Source organism: Microtus ochrogaster, chromosome 8 (assembly GCF_000317375.1).
Source record: "Microtus ochrogaster isolate Prairie Vole_2 chromosome 8, MicOch1.0, whole genome shotgun sequence".
NCBI classification, from domain to species: Eukaryota; Metazoa; Chordata; class Mammalia; order Rodentia; family Cricetidae; genus Microtus; species Microtus ochrogaster.
The window spans coordinates 41717465-41720449 of NC_022015.1; the positions used below are offsets into that span (position 1 = coordinate 41717465).

The following is a 2985-nucleotide window of genomic DNA, read 5'->3' on the forward strand; positions in this document are numbered from 1 at the left end:
AAAGAAAGAAAGAAAAATGCTAACCCATGCACATTCTCCCACACCTTTGAAAGCTAGCAGGGAAATCAAAGTAGGAGCAAGAAGACTTCCAGTCAGCAGAGAATCCCAGAGCACAAGCTTCCTTTGAAAAGCGAATTCACTTGCCAAAGCTTTCCAAAGAACTGAATGGTAAACTGAGTGCAGGAAGCACTAAGTATGCTCAGATACAGGACTGAGCAGCCAGCATGGTGGCACACACACACACACACACTCACAGTAGTCAAAGGCCAAGGTTGAAGAAACACTGGAAACCATCAAAAAACTCAAGATGGGGACACAATGATATGGCTCGGTGTGATAAAACACTCAAGCCTAACAATCGAAGTTTGATACTTCGTAAGGGAAGAAGAGAACCAACTTCACAAAATTGTCCTACAACCTCCACCATGTGTACAACTGCACCCCCCACCAGCCCCCTACTCTACAAGGTTCAGGATAAGAAGCCTCCATTCCTCTATGCTTATTATAGCTTTACAGCCATAATTCATCTCCTATTATCAGCAAAGTTTACTGTGCTGACCCTGAAGGGTAGAGCTAGTCCTTACCAATGCTTTACTATTTATTACTCCATCAAGAAAGAGATGAGAGGAAGACAAATATCATCCAATCCCGTTCTCTCGGTTGCCAAGGAGCTTCATAAAGTGAAGAGACCTTGCTTTAGCAGAGTTCAACACAAAGCCACACCTTTCCCCGCTTCACTTCATAACTTCTAGACAATCTCAGTTTAATTGCGACGGCTAGTCTTGAACTTGACATCTTCCTGTTCTGGCCTGCACTAGCTGAGATTAGAGCTCTAACAGGGCTCTCCCAGACAGGGTTTCTCTATAAAGACCTGGCTGTCCTGGAACTCACTGTGTAGATCAGGCTTGCTTCTGCCTCCTGAGTGCTGGGATTAAAGGTGTGCAAGACCCCACTGCCCTACACAAGGGCTCTTCTTTTCATTATCTGTGTGTTTAAAGGATTTTTCTTAACAGTGTTGACCTACATAGTGTCAGGTTGTGGTAGCGCACACCTTTAATCCCAGCAACTGGGAGGGCAGAGGCAGGCAGACCTCTGAGTTTGAAGGCAGTCTGGTTTACAGAGCAAGTCCTAGGACAGATAGCCAGGACTACACAGAGAAACCCTGTTTGGAAAAACAGGAAAACCAACCACAAAAACAAACAACAGAACTTCACATAAGCCTAGCTAAGGGAGAACTACACCTTTACAGCTCCCTGTAAAATGCAAGAACAGGCAGAGTGGTGGTGGGGCAAGCCTTTGATCCCAGCACTCAAGAGGCAGAGAGAGGCAGGAGGATCTTTGTGAGTTCAAGGACAGTCTGGTCTACAGAGTGAGTTCCAGGATAGCCAGGGCTACAAAGAAAAACCTTGTCTTGAAATGACAGCACAGAGCACACAATGAGCACAGTAGGATACATACTTATGTCATGTCACTGGAGTGGGGATACAGCTCACTTAGTAGTCAAAGCCCCAGATTGAATCGCCGCATCAGGCATGGTGACATATAGAGGCACATACATATTATTATAGGACTTATTGGTAGAGGAAGCCAAACAAGGCCATCCCTTGGCTATATATAAGTAGTAAGTCTAAGGCTAGCCTGGGATACATAAAACGCTAACTCAAGCACAGCAGGCCAACCCATCTTGAATTAAAGATGAACTAAAGTTATCACAACACATACTGGGAAACTATCATAGGGCTAGGACAGATAGCCAGGACTACACAGAGAAACCCTGTTTGGAAAAACAAGAAAACCAACCACAAAAACAAACAACAGAACTTCACATAAGCCTAGACTTATGTGAATAAGTAGACTGACAGAATTGACTTCTTTCAGATAATTTTAGAATCCCAAGGCAAGCCATAGGAACTTCCATAGGAGCAGAGATCCTAAAGGTTAGCTGGGTCTGCCTTGTAATCTCAGCACTCATTTTCAGGGATGAGGAGCAAAGATATGGGAAACTGCCAAAATTCCATTCCTTTAAAGGAAGGCCAAGGGAAAAAAAAGGTAGAAAATTCCCCTCAACTGATATTGAGAGGAAGCTGACTGTTAGTTCTTTCTGCACAGACAAAGGGTTTCACACAGACCTAAAATTCACTATGTAGCCCAGGCCTGGCCTACTGCCTCAGCCTCCTAGCTGGATTTATAGGCACGAGCTCAACACTCCACAATGAAGTATTTTCAAATGAGTATTTCAAATGAAATAAACTTTGAGGGCATACTGTCGTGTTAAAAAACAAAACTAGGGGAGCTAGAAAGAATGTTCAGAGGTTAAGAGCACATACTACTCTTCCGGAAGATCTAAACTCAGTTTCCCACCAGGTGGTTCGCACATTGATGGTCTGATGGTCACCATGGGCATGAGTGTCCATGGTAGACAAATAAAAACACATCTTTGTTTGCAGACAGGATCTCTCTATATAGCTCTGGCTGTTTTGTAACTCCACTATGTAGACCAAGCTGGCCTTGAATTCAAGAGGTCTACCAGCCTCCACCTCCCAAGTGTTGGGATTAAAGACCTCTGCCACAACACCCGGCATTAAAATGTGTCGTGCTAGGCAGCGGTGATCTACAGAGAGTTCCAGAACAGCTAGGGCTGTTACACAGAGACACCTTGTCTCAAAAACCAAAAATAAAAGTGTTGGGCCTGGAGAGATGCCTCAACAATTAAGCACACTAGCCGCTCTTCCAGAGCTCCTGGATTCAATTCCCAGCACCCAATACATGGCAGCTTATAACTGTCTGTGACTCCAGTTCCAGAGGATCCAACACCCTCACACAGACATACACACAGGCAAACACCAACGCATATAATGCGTTCGAGAAAGGGTCTCACCACACAGCTCTAGATGACCTCCTGTTACTCAGAGAGCCGCCTCCCTCTGCCTCCTGAATTCTGGGATTAAGGGTGTTACCACACTTGACAAAAATAAATCTTAAAGC

At 44.7% G+C, this 2985-nt stretch overlaps 1 protein-coding gene across 1 annotated transcript in view; it reads right to left on the minus strand.

Moving 5' to 3' along the window:
- Stip1 (stress induced phosphoprotein 1) overlaps positions 1-2985 on the minus strand; it is a 20948-nt gene that overhangs the window by 15491 nt on the left and 2472 nt on the right. The gene's annotated exons all lie outside the window — the stretch shown is intronic.